This window comes from Mesoplodon bidens, assembly GCF_964165515.1.
Source record: "Mesoplodon bidens genome assembly, chromosome: X".
NCBI classification, from domain to species: Eukaryota; Metazoa; Chordata; class Mammalia; order Artiodactyla; family Ziphiidae; genus Mesoplodon; species Mesoplodon bidens.
Genome location: NC_138163.1, coordinates 56,106,190 through 56,127,136, shown reverse-complemented (window position 1 = coordinate 56,127,136; position 20,947 = coordinate 56,106,190).

Genomic DNA, 20,947 nt, shown 5'->3' with positions numbered 1-20,947 from the left:
GTCCTCATGGTGATAAACACTGCTCTAGGGATCTCTTTGAGAATATGATGAAAGATGGTTATGTTCTCACCATTAAAAAACAATATTTTGCATGCAGTTTCAGTCTCCTGTACTCCTGAGGTCTATCCAAGGACACCAGTTTAAGATCTAGATCTCTATCAAAGTAGAATACACAATTTGTAAGTATTCTAGTTTTCTTTAGAAAATAATTTCAGATTTATAATTTAACATAACTGTCCTCAGCTTTGACATATTATTGAAATAAGAATTGATTGTATAAAATGTTTCTGTACTTTTCGATACAGAAAGATGCCTTCATCTCTGAATTTGCCCTGAGTACGTCAAAATATTGAGGCTTCCAGCTTCCCATGCTTGGTTCAGAGGCTTGTATTCATACTTCATCCACACTGTCAATGTTGCTCTACAGTAAATTTCTTCATGGCAGAGCTACCCCTATTCAATTTTAAAATTTTTATTTTATATTGGAGTATAGTTGATTTAAAATGTTGTGTTAATTTCAGGTGTACAGTAAAGTGATTCAGTTATACATATACATATATCTACAGTTTCTCAGATTATTTTCCCATATAGGTTATTAGAGGGTATTGAGTAGGGTTTTCTGTGCTATACAGTAGGTCCTTGTTGATTATATATTTTATATATAGTACTATGTATAAGTTAATCTCAACCTCCTAATTTATACCTCCACCCTCTTTTCCCCTTTGGTAACCATAAATATGTTTTCTAAGGCTGTGGGTCTGTCTCTGTGTTGTAAATAAGTTCATTTGTATCATTTTTTAGATTCCACATAAAGTGGTATAATATGATATTTGTCTTCCTCTGTCTGAATTATTTCACTTAGTATGATCATCTCTAGGTCCATCCATGTTGCTGCAAATGGTATTATTTCATTATTTTTATGGCTGAGTAATATTGTATATGTGTATCAAATCTCTTTTATTCTTCTGCCAATGAGCATTTATGTTGCTTCCATGTCTTGGTTATTGTACAATACTGCTGCTATGAACATTAGGGTGCATGTATCTTTTCAAAGTATGGTTTTCTCTGGATATATGCCCAGGAGAGTGATTATATGGATATATGCTCAGGAGTGGGAACTCTATTATTAGCTTTTTAAGGAACCTCCATACTGTTCTCCATAGTGGTTGTACCAAGTAACATTCCCATCAACAGCGTTAGGAGGGTTCCCTTTTCTCCACACCCTCTCCAGCATTTATTGTTTGTAGATTTTTTGATGATGGCCATTCTGACTGGTATGAGGTGATATCTCATTGTAGTTTTGATTTGCATTTCTCTAACATCGCATCTTTTCATGTACTTTTTGGCCATCTGTATGTCTTCTTTGAAGAAATGTCTGTTTAGATCTTTTGCCCATTTTTTGATTGGGTTCTTTGTGTTTTTGACATTGAGCTGCATGAGCTGTTTATATATTTTAGATATTAATCCCTTATCAATCGCATCATTTGCAAATATTTTCTCCTATTCTGTGTGTTGTCTTTTTTTGTTTGTTTTATTTATGGTTTCCTTTGCTATGCAGAAGATTTTAAGTTTAATTAAGTCCCATTTGTTTATTTTTATTTTTTTTATTACTCTAGGAGGTGAATCCAAAAAGATATTGCTGCGATTTATGTCAAAGAGTGTTCTGCCTATCTTTTCCTATAAGAGTTTTTTGATTATCTTGTCTTACATTTAGATATTTAATCCATTTTGACTGTATTGTTATATATGGCAGTTGAGAATGTTCTAATTTCATTATTTCACATGTAGCTGTCCAGTTTTTCCAGCACCAGTTGTTAAAAAACTGTCTTTTCTCCATTGTATATTCTCGCCTCCTTTGTCATAGATTAATTGAGCACAGGTACATGGGTTTATTTCTGGGCTTTCAATCATGTTCCAATGATATATAAGTCAAACATTTAGAGAAGAGTTAACACCTATCCTTCTGAAACTACTTTTAAAAACTGCAGAGGAAGGAACACTCCCAAACTCATTCAATGAGGCAATCATCACCCCGATACCAAAGCCAAAGATACTACAAAAAAAGAATATTACAGACAGTATATTTGACGAACATAGACACAGAAATCCTCAACAAAATACTAGCAAACTGAATCCAACAGCACATTAAAAGGATCATATAGCATGATCAAGTGGGATTTATCCCGGGGATGCAAGGATTCTTCAATATATGCAAATCAATCAATGAGATACACTATATTAACAAATCAAAGTATTAAAAACCATATGATCATCTCAATAGATGAAGAAGAAGCTTTTGACATAACTCAACACCCATTTATCATAAAAACTCTCCAGGAAATGAGGCATAGAGGGAACATACCTCAACATAAAAAAGGTCATATATGATGAACTCACAACTAGCATCCTACTAAATGATTAAAAGCTGAAAACATTTCCTCTAAGATCAGGAGCAAAACAAAGATGTCCACTCTCATCACTTTTATTCAACATAGTTTTGGAAGTCCTAGTCATGGCAATCAGAGAAGAAACAGAAATAAAAGCAACACCTGTTCATAGAGGCACCTTCTGTCCCGGGCATGTTTATGTATAGGGAAGGGGAACAAGATCTATAAAACATAATTCTTGTTTATAGGAGTTTAGCGTTTAGGGGGGTTGAGGGCACTCAATGACTCAATGAGGATGAGCCTGATGCAGGTGGCTACAAGGTCACCCTTGAATAAATTCTGCTTTAGGAAAAAAAAATAATCCAAATTGTGAACAAGGAATTAATACTCTCACTGTTTGCACATGACATGATACTATACATAGAAAATCCCAAAGATGCTACCAGAAGACTACTAGAGCTCATGAATGAATTTGGTAAATTTGCAGGATACAAAATTTTCAGAAATCTCTTGCATTTCTATACACTACAAATGAAAGATCAGAAGGAGAAATTAAGGAAACAATCCCATTTACCATCACATCAAAAAGAATAAAATACATAGGAATAAACCTACCTAAGGAGGCAAAAGACCTATACTCTGAAAACTATCAGATTCTGATGAAAGAAATTGAAGATGACACAATCAGATGGAAAGATATACCATGTTCTTGGATTGGGAGAATCAATATTGTCAAAATGACTACACTACCCAAGGCAATCTGCAGATTCAATGGCATTTTTTCACAGATCTAAAACAAGTTTTTTTTTAATTCATATCAAAACACAAAAGACCCAAAATAGCCAAAGCAATTTTGAGGAAAAAAGAGAAAAATGTAGCTGTAGGAATTAGGTTCCCTGACTTCAGACTATGATATAAAGCTATAGTAATCAAAACAGTATGGTATTGGCACAAATCCACCTATTCATTTTTATACCCTGCTCCTTCTTTCCCCTACAGCCTCAGTGCCTAAGGTAATACTAGGTTCTAAATAAACACTCTTACTTGGCTTAACTTATGTTTTACTAATTGCAAATGTAGCACATGTACATCACAGAAAATGTACAAAATATTCAAATGGTAAAATAATGGTCAACTGCCATATCATTCATTTTGTCTCAGAGTTATTGTTTGTAAATATATTTTCAAAATTAATCTCCCTCTATTCTAACCCCAACATCATTTCCTAGAGATGGCCATTGTTAATAATGCAGTACATTTGTAGTATATTTTATATTTCATATTTTTTATTTTATATATTATATAAAATATTTTATATATTTATAGTATATTTTTCTTACATAAACATAAATGTACATGTATGCATATACACATCTAATCCTTTTTGTAAAAAAATAGGATTGTACTGTTTTTTATATTGTATAAATTGCTTTTTTCACCATAATCAAAATACTATGAACATTTTCTCAAGTTACTTAATGTAAAGCTACTTCACTTATTTTAACATTTTCATAGTATTTGATACATATTTTGAGCTTATGAGTTTATTACCTAATTAGTAAATAAATAACTTTTGGCTAACATCTTATTGCATTTTATTAGAAATGAATAGGAATGTAACTAAATGGATATGACTATTGTTTGTTATAGGATAATAGAATACCAGAATTATTTATTATTCTGGCTTAGGATATAGAATTTCTTTTTCAGAAACTAGCCAAATTATGACTAGTTTCCAATGATTGGGAAAAACATAGCTTTATACATCATCCCCAAACTTAATAGATGTAAAATTCCTTTCAGCTAGTGTTAAGTGTCCCACTTCATTTTGTCAAGCCACTAGACTGACTCAAATTTTTCTGATACTTCAGAGGGTCTGCCACCTGCCCTGTGTTTCAGAAAGCAGGACTCCAAATCCCATTGCCATTACAATAACAATAACAATAGACACAGTGGTTATGTTTTAATGGCACTACTTAATGAATTCTATGAGACAAGAATAATGGTGAGAAACCTCAAGGTCAGCAGTGTTACTTTGAGAAGCACCCAGCAATAGCTCTGAGAAGCCCTTCAAGTGCATTCAGCATCTATCTGCTCTGCCTGCAGTTAACTAAGACTTCCTTTTCTTTTCCCTCATCCTCAGTAGTATATGTGAAGCAAAACAATTTCAGTCCAAGAAAAGTGATAGCCCTTGATGTTATCATAGTAAACTTGGGTTTAAACAAAAGGTTAAAAGAAAACAGACAAGATTACATTCTAACAATTTTCCCATAGATATAGGGTGAGAATTTGGACCAATAAATTTGTTTTCAACAACAACAAAGCAGGATTCTCCAAGTATCCTTGGTAGAAAGTCTAAAATTATGGAAAAGATGATAAAAGTCACTTGGAGCTACTCTGTCCAGATATTTGAGGGTATTCATTGTCCCCAGTGAATCACATCTAAAATTAGAAATCTAGGAGTAAACAGACAAAAGCTAACTACTTCCTGCAAAGGATAATAGAGTTTGGAATAAGTTCCTAGGAAAACAGTTAAGCATGAATATGCTCAGCTAATTTCATGAGTAAAATAAAAATGACAAAGAAATAGAATGAGAAAGAATCAATCCTAAATTAAGATTAAAAACTTCTTTGCGAGGAGCAAAACAACTAGATAGTCTGCAAATTATCTATATAGTTAACCATTTTCAGTTTTTAAAAATACCAGGAAACATCTCTGAATGCATTCCATGCATCTCAAAATTCTTTCTCATGTATCTACCTAACATTATTATGTGGTAGAGAGGGGAAGAGAGTTATTATACATTCCTATTCTCTCTCTCTTTCTTTCTCTCTCCCTCTCCCCTTCTCTTGCTCTGGGACCCTCTTTCTCTCTCTTTCTTTCCCATAAGAGAGAATTGAAGAAAAGAGTGTGTGTGTGTGACTGTTTGTCTGTCTGTATGTCTCTCTCCATAATGCATACCTCCTTCCAAAAGTAACTCTAGTTGGTTTAGAGGTGGCTTGCTCAAGGCCATACACCAAGTCAACATATGATAAAAGGCTTCAGAGAACAGAGAATATTTCTCAGCTATTAAATCTAAACTATTGCACACTGTAGCATCACAAATTGTTAGAGATGAAAAGTAACTTAGAGACTCATTTCTTCATTTTCTGGATGAAACTGAGGCCCAGCAAGTTAAATACAAAAATCCAAATTATCCAACTAGTTAGTGGCAGATCTGTCCTACTTTTTTACATGGTAAGATTAGAGTGGTGCTGTAAGGCCCTCTGAAATATATCCTACACCGCATTCCAGAGGTCTTGAAATTCCAAAGTTCAGAATCTTTCATCTGAGTTATTAATATTCTTCTGTTCCAAGTGTTGTCATGGATGAACTAGCCATAACATTTATCTAATGTCAATTATCTCCTCTTTTGCACAAGATCTCATCTCCACTCACCTATTCCAGCAATTAATCATCTCTCTCCATTTCTTGTGGTCTATTTTTCCTTCTTTAATGGATCATTCCCATTAGCATGCTTTTATTATTCTCTTATGCTTTTGTTAAGCCCTTCCCGAAAATATATATTTTAAAGTCCTCTTTTGGCCCTGCTTTCATTGCCAATTATAGCTCCAATTCTCTGTTCCCCTTGGCTGCAAACCTGCCTGGAAGAGTTCTCTACATTTGCTCTAGAAGTCCCCCCTTCCTATTCTCTTTTAAACACACTCCAACCAGACTTTACCTCTCACTGCTCCACCAAAATTCTCTTGTTGAAATTTTCAATGATCATCTCTCATCTAACTTCACCTATCAGCAGTATTTGACAAATCAATCACTCCCTCTTCCTTGATACATTTTCTTCACTTAGCTTCCAAGATATCACATTGTCATGATTTACCTTCTAGCTACTCACTTATTCCTTCCTAGTTGCTTTTTCTAGTCTTTTTTCTATTCCCAACTGCTTAGTGTTGGAATTCCCTGAGGTTCAGGTCAACCTGGAGATCTCATCCACTCTTATAGTTTTAAATAACATCTCTATGTCAATAATGCCTGTATTTATATCTCTAGGTCAGACATCTCTCCCAAATTCAAGACTCATTTATCCAACTACCTTCCCAACATTTTCACGTAGGTATCTAACAGATAGTTCACCTCCAAAAGTGAATTTCTAACCTTCTTCCCACCTTCATTTTCTCCATCTTCAACTTTCTATCATTCTGTAACAACCAAGTCAATTTTGATGGGCCCAATTACAGGGTATACTTCTGCAATAATTGCTTCGAGCAGTAGGAATGAATTGAGAGTCAGGGAGTAGAATAAAATATTTCATATATATAGAAATAAAATGTATGTAATAGAAAAAATTATGTACATTTTATACATTAAGCTCCATATGCATAGAGTCTAGGACTATTGGAATACAGCATGATTTCTATTCCTCTTAAGTCATATGTATGTGTGTATGTCTGTGTGTTTTCTAGATATTTGTAGAATTTTACTTTTTCTTATCATAATTCAAAACTTTTAAAGTGTGGACATCTTTCCATTTACTAAAAGACCTTTTAAATCTCTAGTCTGTAGACTTTTTTTATCTAAATCTGAAGTGAGAAGGAAAGTCCAAGTGTGGAAAATTTTAAACATTGATTTCTGGAGTCTGAATTTTAACTGGTTCTGTCAGGATACACAGATATATTCATTAATGATGACAATGATCATTTATCGAGTGCTTACTTTGTAACAGGCACTTTATAAAGCAATTATTTTATAAATGTTTTTAATGGATTACCTTATTTAAATATCATGAAGTCTATGAATTAAATACCACTATTTTGACCATTTTATAGATTAGGAAACTGTGGAACAGAGTGATTTAATAACTTGCTCATGTGCGGATTCAAGCCCCACATGTTAAAATCAAGGGCTCAGCTTTTAATCAATGTATCATGAATGATTGAAGTAGCATAAACCCTCTAATTTCCTGTCAAGTAATTTTGATTTTTTCTATAAAATATTTACAAGAAACAAAGCAGAATATTACAATCAGTGTTTAGTAATTTAGGCAGTGCTTCATTTATTTACATAATGCCATTTATAAAATGCCACTTGGGTATTGTCTGTCCATGTACTTTGGCAAAATGAATTCATGCTTAGAATCCTTCACACAAATACTTTGTCATCTCTGAGGATGATTGAAAGGAAATTAAATGTTAGTTCAATGAAAATAGAATAATCAAAATACATGGGTCATCCTACATTTTTCTAGTTTGTTGATTCCAAATTTTAATTCCTCATTTTTCTGAGATTTCAGCATTATGTATTCTTTTCAGTTTCTCCTTTAGTAACTTTAATGTATGGTAACATTTTGAGAAGTACAATTGTTCTTTTTCAACAACAAAAATAAATCACACTATTATAAAACTGTCTCACCTTAATACCTTGCTAAGTTGTTTACCAGTGACACCATATTGAGGATGTTTCAGTTTAATGAGTATAGGAATAATAAGGACAGAAAAATATAATACAGTAAAGTTGTATGAAATATATAATTCATGAGTTGTGTTGAATATGACTTCTTATTTCAAGTAAAACGTGATGAGGTTCTGACTTTTCTATTAAGCCCTTAGCTTATTCTCCAATTGGAATTTCAACTCACTTCCGCCTTTGTAGAGTCTAAGTGGCAAACAGGTGAAACTCCGAATGAAATGCTGTGCTAATTGGAAAAGCACAGCTGGGCACATGACTTCTAAGGTATGGGCTGTACTCTGCAGTGGGCTTTAGTCACAAGGTTGTTCTTAAAGCAAAATGAGATATTCAACAGAGTCAAAGTATAATACCTTAGATTTCTAAGCATAAACAACAATCTTCAAATGAATTCAGACACATTTTCTGTTGAAATGTACCAGTGTAGTGTCCTTAAGTCACTCATGACTCATTATTCATATACCCTTTTGGAACAGTATTTGTCACGTATTTACCCACCTTTAAGACCTTAACCTCATTAATTTCCTTGCCTGCTGTCTTTCATTTCCTATTCTACTCTCTCTTATAGCCATACCTTCAAACTTGACATTTATTTAGGATATATGCTTTTTTCAAAAACATTCTGCACATGTGCAGTCACTGATGTTAATATTATATCCTGCTAAAATATTTGTTGTTTTCTTCAATTAAGACTATGAATCAGGAATGGCAGGGCACATCTGAAAATAAGTGTAGTCTCCTCCTAGTACAATCTTAGAGACAAAAGTGTTTTCAGAATTGATGCAGACTAAATAGCTACCCATCCAATGTGTTAATCCCCTCTGCAACATGCTATGCAGAAGGCCACCCAAACTCAGCTAAATTATTTCCAGGGATGAGGAAGCTTACATGCTATGAGAAGCAGAACATTTCATTGCTAGGCTTTAGAAATGTGTTCTTTTACTCAACTTAAATCTGTTTCCCTGTAATTTTCATCTATTTTTCTATGCTCCACTTTTTAAAAATTAATTAATTAATTACTTTATCTATTTATTTATTTATTTATTTTTGTGGTACATGGACCTCTCACTGTTGTGGCCTCTCCCATTGCAGAGCACAGGCTCTGGAAGTGCAGGCTAAGCAGCCATGGCTCACGGGCCCAGCCGCTCTGCAGCATGTGGGATCTTCCCAGACTGGGGCACAAACCCGTGTTCCCTGCAACAGCAGGCAGACTCTCAACCACTGCACAACCAGGGAAGCCCTGCTCCACATTTTTTAAGCAATACAGGCTAAGTCTAAATCTAACATATGATAGTATAATTTGAATTCTAGGAAATAGATATCAAGCCCTCTTCTCAAAATTTCTCTTCTTCAGGCTAAACTTCCTCTAATCTTTTAAGTTCCTCAGACAACATTCCTTTTTACTCGTAAGTTTCTCATCTTCCTCTGAGCACAAGTTTTTCCTAAAATACGGCACCCAAATGCTGACTTCCAATATCCACCACACAATCTATCATGTAAGCATAACTTATCTGTTTACATTAAGGTCTTTATTTTTTAAAGTTCATCTTGATAAGGTCAAATACAGAGTTTGGGGGCACATTACCAGAATTTGGCCTTCATATTGTAATTCTTTTGGTATAGTGTAATCCAATCAGCCTTATCCAGCTCATGTATGTAAATCTTTTCCACTAGGTTATAACAAGAAATTTTGTCCAATGTATTCCTAAAATCAAGAATAAATATGTCTAGCAAACTTACCATAAAGGGAAGTGAAGTAGGGTGTGACATCAGCAAGATGGTAAAGAGGAAGCCCTGGGCCCTGCTTTCTCCCATGGACACATCTATTCAGCAACAATTCATGGACAAATTATCTTTGTGAGAAATCCAGAAACTAATAGAATGTCTCCTGCACCCCTGGTAAACATGAAACCAGACTCACTGAAGCCAGTAGGGAGATTCAAGACACTCTCTCAACAGGATCCCTACTCCTAGCATAGTGACATATGATCAGGAAGAGATCTCCTAGCAACCAGGTTCTCCCAGGGTAGAGAAAGTGTTGGTTAACACATGCAGTTTCCCAACTTTTCCAGTAAGTCTCCCCAGAGGACTGGATTCTATCTTTTCGCTCTTGGAGCTCTGACAGATACAGCCACTATAGAAGCCATAGTTCTTCACTACTGCTCAGTACAGAACAAGTGGATGAACAAATTCCCAGCTTTCAACTTCTCTCTGGGAAGGGAAAATGTTGATCCATGCACAGAGTGTCCCAATTTTTCTAAGGCTGTCCAAAGAACTGGCATCTGTCTCGGCATTTTTGGAGCTCTGACAGTCCCAGCACAGTCTGTCAGCCATGGGGAGAATTGAAACAGTGGCTCAGGATGCTAAAAGACATGGCTATTCTCCCTGGCTCAGTACAGAGTGAGCAGACAAAAATGAGAGCTGTCTGCTTCTCCCTGAAGAAGGAAAATGTTGGTTTGGTCATACAAAACTACAACTTTTCTGAGGGCTTCCCAAAGGACTGGCTTCTGACTTGCATGCCTCAGAGTGATGCAGGGACCTGACATATCCTAGGCCCTGTGGGAAAGTGAGAACAGAGATGAATATTTAGGATGGCAGTTGACATCAACCCACCACCACTGCCACCTAGTTCAGCACAGAGTGAGCAGACAAAAACCCAGCTCCAAGATTCTCCCAGTGAAAGGAAAGAGTTAGATGAAATATCCAATGACCGAACTTTTCTGGGGAACTGGTTTTAGCCTCTCTTGACACAGTGTGCTGATGGGACATAGCATACCCTAGATGCAAGAAGGCTGCAAAGAAAAACGAAAGTGTGTTAAACTAGCAGAAAGTTTTGAAAGACTTCCAGAATCCCTAGTTGAGCTGATTGGTAAGAATCTTCTCCTGTATGAGTCTGGGAGAGGTGGTTTCTTTGTCTACTGCACAGACTCTAACACAGAGATTCAAGGAAAGTGAAGAATCAGGCAAAGATGTTCCAAACAAAGGAATAAGATGAATTGCCAAAAACAGACTCTATTGAAATAGAAGTATATGGGTTTACCTGACAGAGAATTCAAAATAACAGTCATAGTGATGCTCATTGAGGTCAGGAAACAATGCATGAACAAAGTAAAAATTTTAACAAAGAGATAGAAAATATTTTAAAAAGTACCAAACAGAAATAATGCTGCTGAAGAACATAATTGAATGAAAAAATTCACTAAAGGAATTCAACAGCAGACTAGATCAAGCAGAAGAAAATATCAGGGAAGTTGAAGACAGTTTATTGCAGTGGAGGATAAAAAGAATAAAAAAGAGTTAAGAAAGCTTATGGGCCTTAAGGGACAGCATCAAGTATTGTGGAATTTATACAGATTGAGAAGAGAGAGAGAAGAGAGAACCAGAAAGCTTATTCAAAGAAATAATGAGTGAAAGTTTCCCAAATCTAGGGAAAAAATTGGATGTCTAGTTCCAAGAAACCTAATGGAACCAAACAAGATGAATCAAAAGAAATTCACACTGAGACACAATGTAATGAAATTGTCAAAAGTCAAAGACAAAGAGAGAATTTTGAAAACAGTAAGAGAAAAGTGACTTGTCACGTATAAGGGAAACTGCATAAGACTGGCATTGGGTTTTACAGCAGAAACCATGCAGAACAGAAGGGAGTGGGATGATATATTAAAAGTGCTGAAAAATGCTAACCAAGAATACTACACTCAGAAAAACTCTCCTTCAAAAATGAAAGAAAGATAAAGACCTTCCTAGAAAAACAAAAGCTGAAGTAATTTATCACAACACCTGCCTTATAAGAAATGCTAAAGCAAGTTCTTCAAATTGAAACAAAAGGAAGCAAAACAGCAACTTAATAACATAAGAAACTATGAAACTCATTGGCAAAGGTTAAATATATAGACAAATGCAGGATGTAATGGTGGTGAGCAAATCACCTTTAATTTTAGTATAAAAGTTAAAAATAAAGTTAAAAGACAAACAATGACTATAACTAAAAATATATTAAAGGACACACAAAATAGATTTTTGACAATAGAACCATGCATAATGTGTTATAAGTATAAGATATTTTATGTAAGTCTCAAGGTATCCACAGAACAAAATACATAGAGAAGTTACATAAAAGAAAAATAGCAAGGAATTAAACATATTGATAGAAAACAAAAACACAACAAAACACAGAGGAAGAGAGCAAAACAGGAAAAGACAAAGAACCACAAGACTAACAGAAAACAATTAAAATGGCAGTATTAAATCCTTTAATCAATAATTACTTTAAATATAAATAGATTAAATTATCCAATGAAAAGTCCAAGAGAGGCTGAAAGGATATAAAAAGAAGACCCAATTACATGCTGTCCACAAGAAACTCTCATTAGATTTAAAGATACATAGGCTGAAAGTGAAGGGATGGAAAAGATATTCCAAGCAAATGGCAAACAAAAGAGAGAAGTGACTATGTTTACATCAGACCAAATAGACTTTAAGTCAAAAACTGTCACAAGAGATAAAGCACATTATATAATGATAAAAGGGCCAATTCACTAAGAAGATATCACAATTATAAACATATGTGATGTTCACACAACATCAGAACACTTAAATATATCAAGCAAACATTGACACAACTGAAGGTAGAAGTATAGTAATTGAAAAACAGCATAAAAAATCTTATAGAATACAGCAAAAATAGTGTTAGGAGGGAAGTTTATAAAGATAAACATCTATAATAAAAAGGAAGAAAGATCTCAAATACACAATGTAGCATTACACCAAAAGGAGCTAGAAAAAAGAACAAGCTACAGCTAAATTCAGCATGGAAAAGAAACAACAAAGCCTAGAGCAGAAATAAATGAAATAAATGAAATCATGAAAAGAAAAATAATAGAAAAAACTCAATGACACTAAAGAGTTCATTTTCTGAAAAGGTAAACAAAATTGAAAAACCATTAACTAGACTAAGTAAAAAAGAGAGATTAGAATGAATAAAATTAGATATTAAAGAAGAGACATTACAACTGATGCCACATAAATAAAAGGATAAGAGACTACTATGAAAGTTATATGCAAACTGGATAATTGAAAAGAAATATATAAAGTCATAGAACCATACAACCTAACAAGACTGAATCATAAAGAAACAGAAAGTCTGGGGCTTCCCTGGTGGTGCAGTGGTTGAGAGTCTCCCTGCCGATGCAGGGGACGTGGGTTCGTGCCCTGGTCCAGGAAGATCCCACATGCCGTGGAGCAGCTGGTCCCATGAGCCATGGCTGCTGAGCCTGTGCATCCGGAGCCTGTGCTCCGCAACAGGAGAGGGCACAACAGTGAGAGGCCCGCGTACCACAAAATAATAAAAAAAGAAAGAAAGAAAGAAATAGAAAGTTTGAACAGACCTATAACTAGTAGGGAGATCAAATCAGTAATCAAATATCTCCCAACAAAGAAAAGCCCAGGCTCAATGATTTCACTGGTGAATTCTCCAAAACATTTGAAAAGGAAATAATGCCAATTCTTTTCAAACTCTTCCAAAAACTAAAGAGGAGGGAACACTTTCAAACTCATTTTATGAAGCCAAAATTACCATGATAAAAAACACTACAGAACCAGACAAAACACTACAAGAAAAGAGAACTACAGTCCCATAACCTTGATGAATATAGATGAAAAATTCTCAACAAAATACTAACAAACTAAATTCAACAGCACATTAAAAGTATCACACACCACGATTAAGTGAGATTTATCCTTGAGGAGCAACTTTATTTAAAAATGGCAAAATCAATAATTGTGTTGCACCACATTAACAGAATAAAGGGGAAAAGTCACATGATTGTCTCAAAACATGCAGGAACACATTTAATAACATTTAACACCCTTTCATGATAAAAACCCAACAAACTAGAATAGAAGGAAACTATGTCAACATAGTAAAGGCCATATATTAAAAGTCCACAGCTTACTACTCAGCCATAAAAAATGAACAAAATAATGTCATTTGCAGCAACATGAATGCAACTAGAGATTACCATGCTAAGTGAAGTAAGTCAGAAATAGAATGACAAATACCATATGATATCACTTATATGTGGAATCTAAAATATGGCACAAATGAACCTAACTACAAAACAGAAACAGACACATAGAGAACAGACTTGTGGTTGCCAAGGGGCAAGGGAGAGAGAGAGAGGTGGACTGGGAGTTTGGGGTTGGTAGATGAAAACTATTACATTTAGAATGAATAGAAAACAAGGTCCTGATGTATAGTGCAGGGAACTATTCAATATCCTGTGATAAACCATGATGGAAAAGAATATAAAAAATAATGTATAAAAATAAAATTTATTAAATAACCTAAAAAAATAAAAGTCCACAGCTAATCATATTCAACTGTGAAAAACTGAAAATTTAGCCTACAGGTTCAGGAAAAAGGCAAGGATGCTCACTCTTGCTACATCTATCCAATATAATTCTGGAACAGCTATCCAGAGCAATTAGGAAAGAAAAGGAAATAAAAGGCATCTACATCAGAAAGCAAAAAGTAAAATTCTCCCTGTTTGTAGATGACATGACCTCATAAAAAGAAAACCCTAAAGATGCCAGTATAAAAAAAAAAACTATTAGAACAAATAAATTCAGCAAAGTTTCAGGATACAAAATCAACATACAAAAATCAGCTGCATTTTTATACACCAATAACACATTATCAGAAAACGATATTAAGAAAATGCCATCGCAAAAAACAAACAAACAAAAAAACACAAAAAAAGGGCTTCCCTGGTGGTGCAGTGGTTGAGAGTCTGCCTGCCGATGCAGGGGACACGGGTTCGTGCCCCGGTCTGGGAGGATCCCACATGCCGCAGAGCGGCTAGGCCCGTGAGCCATGGCCGCTGAGCCTGCGCGTCCGGAGCCTGTGCTCCATGACGGGAGAGGCCACAACAGTGAGAGGCCCGCGTACCGCAAAAAACAAACAAACAAAAACACACAAAAAAAGAAAATGCCACTTACAATAACATCAAAGAGAATCAAAGAATTAAAATGCTTAGGAATGAACTTAACTAAGGTGGTGAAGATTTGTATACTGAAAAGTAGAACACATTGGTGAAAGAAATTAAAGAAGACACAGAAAACTGAAAGGCATCCTGTGTTCATGGACTGAAAGACAATATTGTTAGTGTCCATACTACTCAAAGTAATCTACAGATTAAATGTAATCCCTATCAAAATCACAATGACAATTTTTACATAAATAGAAAAGATAATTCTAAATTTATATGAAACCATAAACAACCATGAATAGCCAAATCAATCTTGAGGAAAAACATACTGGAGACATTTCACTTATTTATTTCAAAACATATTATAAAGCTACAGTATAACCAAATCACTTTGCTGTACACCAGAAGCTAACACAACATTGTAAATCAACTCTACTTCAAAAACAAGGCTACAATAAACAAAACAGTATGGTACTGGCATAAACACAGACATATAAAGCAATGGACCAGAAGACCAGAAATAGATCCGCACATCTATGGGCAAATGAGCTTTGACAAAGGTGCCAAGAAGACATGATGGGGAAAGTACAGTCTCTTCAACAAATGGTGTTGGGAAGGCTGGATATTCACACGCAAAAGAATGAAATTGGGACTTCATCTTATACCATACACAAAAATTAACTCAAGTTGTTAAGACAGTATTATAAATCCTAAGATTTCTCATCACAAGGAAAAAATATTTTTCCTATTTATTTAATGTTGCATCTATATGAAATGATGGATGCTCATTAAACATACTGTGGTAATCATTCTATGATGTATACAATTCAAATTATTATGTTGTATACCTTAAATTTTATAATACAGTATATCAATTATATCTCAATGAAACTGGAAGGAATAAAATGTACTCACATTGGATTAAAGACTTAAACACAAGAACTGAAACTTTAAAACTCCTAGAATAAAACATATGGGTATTGAGTCTGCTCAATACTCTGTAATAACCTAAATGGAAAAAGAATTTGAAAAAGAATAGATACATGTATATGTATAACTGAATCACTTTGCTGTACACCTGAAACTAATACAACATTGTTAATCAACCATACTCCAATATAAAATAAAAATTCGTTAAAAATAAAAAGAATAAAATGTGAATTATATTGCAAAATAAAAAACATGGGAAAATTTTCACAGTCTTGACGATGATTTCATGGGTATGTCACCAAAACCACAGGCAAAAATAGACAAATGGAACTGCATCAAACTGTAAAAAGATTCTGCACAGCAAAGGAAATAACCAACACAGTAAAAGGTAACCTATGGAATGAGAAAATATTTTCAAACCATATATATGATAAGAGATTAATCTGCAAAATATATAAGGAACACATACAACTCAAAAGCAAAGAAACTAATAGCCTGATTTTTTTTAAATGGACTAAGAGCTTGAATAAACATCTCTCCAAAATTATATACAAATGGCCAGTGGACATATGAAATAATGCTCAACATCAGTAATCATCAGGGAGATGTAAATCAAAACCACAATGAGTTATCATCTCACACCTCTCAGGATGGCTGTTTATCAAAAAATAAATATATAAAAATAAAACAGAAGACAAAAAGTAAGAATGTGGAGAAATTGGCCCTTATATACTATTTTGAGGAATATAGGATGTTTTAGCTACTATGGAAAACAGTCTGGAAGTTTCTCAGAAAATTACAAAGAGAGCTACTATATGATCCAGAAACCCCACTTTTGAGCATTTATCCAAAGGAGCTGAAATCAGGATTTTGAAGAGAAATTAGGACTCTCATGTTCATTGCAGCACTATTTGCAATAGCCAAGATGTGGAAACCACCTATCTGTACATCAACAGATCTAATGGATAAAGAAAACGTGGCATATACATACAATGGAATATTATTCAGCCTTAATAAAGAATTCATATTTTTTAATAAACAAGGAAATTCTTCAATATGCAACAGCATGGATAAAGCTTGAGGTCGTTACCCTAAGTGAAATAAACCAATTATAGAAAGATGAATACTGTATTATTCCATTTATATGAGATATCTAATATGGTCAAATTCATAGAATCAAAGAGTTCTGATGGTTGCCAGGGGTTGTGTGGCAGGAGGGGAGGAGGAATGCAGAGTTGCTAATCAATGGGAATAAAATTTCAGTTAAACAAAATGAATAAGTTATAGACATCTGCTGTCCAACACTTTACCTATAGTCAACAATATTGTATTGTGCACTTTAAAATTTGTTATGAAAATATATCACATGTTAACTATTACTACTACGGTAAAATAAAATATAAAAAGGAAATTGTCTAAGTTTGGTATGTCATTTTCTAAGTCAGTTTGCAGTGGTTTTATTAATCACTGCTTTCTGTTTAATAAAGTAATTCTAAAATTTGACAGTAAATAATCTGTACGACATGTCATGTTTGGTTTTCCATCACCACACTGCTGATATCTCTGTGTATGACATGGATTCTCAAAGATATCACCCTTTTTCTGGAAGAAATCACATGGTACAGATATACTTTAGCTGCTTTTGGAAATTTAAACTATTTTAAGTGCATTAAGAGTAGTCAAGATGTACACAACTATAGTTTGCTAAGGAGTCTTCAGATAGTATCTTAAATGTTCACATTTCATAGAAAAATGGTAAGCAGCATAGTGAAAACAGTAGAGTCTATTTATCAATGGGTAGAAGTGACCATCAGCAGGAGTAATTATGGTTAAATACTAAGTTAACTTCTGAATGCATTGTCCAATTTAGTGTCAAAGTAGAAACCACCAGATGGAAACAAGAATCATCTACAGTAGCTGTGCCATGCAAAATGTCATGGGAAGCTCTCCATTCTCCATGCTTTCACCCTAAAGCAAGGAAAGTACTACTGAGGGATTCCTACAGAGGGAATTCTACAAAATCCTACTGAGGCAAAAATGACCAGTAAGCATGTTTATTTATTTGTTTATTGCCTCATTTGAATACCATATTTTGTGAACACATAAAATTTTGACATAAACATTTTAAAAATCAAATGAAAACCCAACCAAATACCTTTTTGCTACCTAACAATGTATGATTTAAAATGTAGACAGTTATAAATAGTTCTTAATATTGAATATTAATCGTCACTTTTAGATGAATCTGTATTCTTTATAGACATTTTGATATTAAGGAAATGCAACTAAGTCTAAAACAGGTCAATTAGTGACATTCATGTTGTTAGTAACATTCACTAACTATGAGAATCTTTTTCATTTACACTTTTAGCTTTCACCTTTTGCAAATAACTCAGATATTATTTTTCAAATGGTCACAACTGCACCTAAATGCTGCTGGTGAAAGAAAAATTTCCAAAAACCTCTGTGAAGATGATAGTTAATGTCCTGCCCTCAATCATTCACTTATATTTTATGAAAGGGTGAGGTCATATCTCAATTTACAAGCAAGTGTTTCATGTATGCAATAAATAAGGCATGGGCTAATCAAACAGAGGGGTGCAATTAAGGAACTGATTTAAGAGCTAAAGCCATATTGTCAATGAGATTATTATAAAAACTGATGTAAATATATTCAAAAGATCAGGAACCAGTTCAAACCAAAGTTATATAAATTGTAGAAGCTTCCTAATAAAATATTTATGGCTCTCTCTGCAGTGTTTGAAAAATTAAATTATTAAAAGCAAATATTATAGCAAATTGGTTCTCATCAATCTCAATAAAAGTTACATTTCACTATCACTGTCACATTATTACTTTTTTGCTTTCAGTCTTTTAAGATTGAAGAGAATTGTAACAAACTCTGGTAACAAATCAAAGCTTTTCAATGTAATTTACATTGTGAGTAATTTCTAATTGATTCAGACTGATGGAACTGCACAGTTTGATGTATTGCTTAAGCAGGTGATACTTTGGACCAAGTAAATTTATAATCTCCTCTTGGGAGAAAAATGACTGTTATATTTCATGTTGCTATTTTTTAGTTGTAACAATGTAGTTGTATACCTGTATGGATTGTTACAAAAGAATACCAAACAATGTGTACACCTGTAACTGTCTCACCCACCTATCAATTTCAGATTCTGCATGCCCAACCTTCTACTTGCTCAAAGTGAAGGATTTAAACAAAGTGCAGAATTAACCCAACAGGGCCAATCTCATATGTAAAAAACAAAGTTGCCTAGCAATATCACTCATCCACCTGCAGTTCAGAGTTCATATCTTCTTAACATCACTAGAATTAGAACACAATGCAATGGTTTGGTTTTGTGTCTTGGTTAGATCATTTCTGTTACTGTTGAGATCTGCTCTGTGCATTGCTCAAAAAGCCTGAACATTATTTTCTAAAATATTATTCTAGACATTGTTCCTGTGTTTTGAAAATGGCCGTGGGGGGGGAGGGAGATTGTGCTTGTGTGTCTTAACTGCTCAAAATGTTAGAAGCACTTCACCTCAATTCAGTGACAAATTGCCTTATTTTACAGCAGGTGTAACACTGGAATTTGAAAAGAGACATGTCTGACATACCTTTGGGTTTTAACTAAAGATCCCCATCCAGTGTGTATGTTTCTTGGCTGATAGAACTTTGTGTGTGTGTGTGTGTGTGTGTGTGTGTGTGTGTGTGTGTGTAAGGGAAAAGGATAAAAACAACAATTTTTAATCTGTTCTCATGTCATCCATTCCAGGATGGAATATCCCCAGAGGCCTGAGTCTGAAGGGCTTTCTTCACATCTCACAACACAATGGAAACCTCTCTACGATCTTTATCCCCTTCAGCTACACATTGTACCATCTGGTTGAGGAGCCACCTGTTATCTCTGCTGTTCCCTGATATGTTATAACAAGAGGTGTCCCTAAGCCTAGATAAAGATTTGAGATGCAGTGAGTTAAGACACTCTTTAGAGACCTCCAGCATATCAAAGGTTGTAACAATACTAGCAAGGCATAGATGAATAACTGTGGAACCATAATAGGATTTCAAGACCTTCTCATGACCCAGTTCCTTGTAATTCCAAACAGTGTCTTGTCATTAAATGTGAAACTCTTGATGTTTGAGTGTTGGGGTCTAGTAGACAATAGGATAGATGATGAAGACAATTCTTTATATAATTTAGAAAAGTAAACTGTATTCTCTGCTTAAAATAAACATTATAGGCATTCTTCATTATAAGTAAACCAAACTCCCTCTCCATTCCTCCCATTCTTGCTTTATGCCATACTCCTTTTCTAATAGGACCACTATTTTGAAATTTAAAACTCTGAGTTCATTTTTGAGTCTTTCTTTTTCTTAATCCCTCTATCAAATTTAATCGCTCTATCAAAAAAATCATATCATTTCTTCTTCCAGAAATGTCTCAGATTAACTTCTTCTCCATTCCCACAGTGCTAGTCCAGAATGTTCCAAAACCCATATCTGATTTACTGCCAGTGACATCTCATTATTTCCCAGGTATCAAGGTTCTCTTATCTGCCATCCATTTTATTTAGCACCATCAGGATGCATTTCCTAAATCACTTGCAAGCATGAATATGCTCCACTTTGACTTCTGCATCAAGACTAGACAGCTTTGCCTTATTATCCTTCATACTCATCATGCTTAATCTTGTGCTTTTTTCGTGATGCTACCCTCAACTGGAATGCCATAAATCTTAACCTTCACTTTCTTATGGTTGACAATTCCTCAAGGTCTGAGTTAAGCCTCAATTTCACAAAATCTTATATTTCAATCCACACTAATTTTCCTTCACATAAACCTAGCACTGTAGTGAGTACTTAATGCTTCCTGATAGAAGAATTTAATTATATGATTTCAACATATTTAAATTTTCTGTTATATTATTTATTATATGTGGAATATATTGCTTTATATTAATAAAGATTCAGAATTAAAATGTGTTTAGATTTAGTTCAAAAAGAAAAGGAACAAGTCACAGAGAAAAGCTACACATACGAACATATATTTATGAAAACACATAGGAAAAGAACAGGAAGGATGCTGGCTTCAAATTATAAACAGTGATACATCCAAGGAAAGAAGCAAGATTGACAAAAAAGTTAGTAAAGGAGATCTGTCAAGTTT